Here is a 978-nt window from a genome sequence, read left to right as displayed (position 1 = left end):
TGTGTAATCTTGTGTCGTCCTGATATAAGGGAAAACAGAAGATGCAACAGTTAAATGTGCTCAAGAGCTGCTTGCCAGGAAATGCCCAGACATCAGTTGTTGCTGGCAAGTAGAAAATAATATCTGTCCTTTTCCTCAGCTCGCATGCAACCTTTTGCTTTTGCTTCAGTAAACTACCTTATTTTAACCTACTGGTTGTTTTCCATCTTACTTTTTCTCCTCTTTTCAGGGGAGAGAAAAACTGAAAATGGGGACTGACAAAGTGGCATCCAGCAAAGGTCAACTGACCATACGGACCAATGCATATTGTCCACAAATCTTATTTTTGATGCAAATATTCTAGGTTTGTTTTAGTAAGAAGTATTTTTGTTCATTTGTACATAAGGATAAATGGGATATCCCAAAGGCCACCAGGAAAGAGCTTCCCTTAAGCTCAGGATCACAGGAGATTCAACTTTTCTTTCAAGACAAGCTTGTGAGAATTGTCTGTCCAACCTCACTGAAACCTATGTGCTTTGCAATAACATTGGCAACCTGGGAAAGCATTACAGACCCTGAAAATTCCCAAGGTGTGAGCATAAAAGGCCAGGTCTCAGTGCAGTTTCCTTCAGTTACAAAGAACACAACTGCCTCAAGACAGTTATTTCTGAACGTGCCCCTGACGCCAGGACTCGTCACAGAAACTGCACTCTTTTGCAGACCAACCAGGAGTGCAAACTTCTGCTGCACGGTGTGCCGCCAGGCGCTCCCGACAGCTAATCTTTTAAGTATTTTGCTTCAATGGCCAGTCAAATAACGCACACAAGACCCACGGAACCACTCCCGCCCCCCGCCGCCCCTTCCCCACACAGCCCCCGCCGCAGCGCCCCCTAGCGGCCCCCCAACGGCGCAGCGCCAGCCAGCCCGAACGGCCGCGCTGGGGTCCCGAGCGAGGGGGCGGGGCGTCGCCCTGCCACGCCCACCGAGGGAGCGCGCCAA

This window comes from Passer montanus, unplaced genomic scaffold (genome assembly GCF_014805655.1).
Source record: "Passer montanus isolate IOZ18808 unplaced genomic scaffold, ASM1480565v1 scaffold22, whole genome shotgun sequence".
NCBI classification, from domain to species: domain Eukaryota; kingdom Metazoa; phylum Chordata; class Aves; order Passeriformes; family Passeridae; genus Passer; species Passer montanus.
This window is presented reverse-complemented; position numbering follows the sequence as displayed.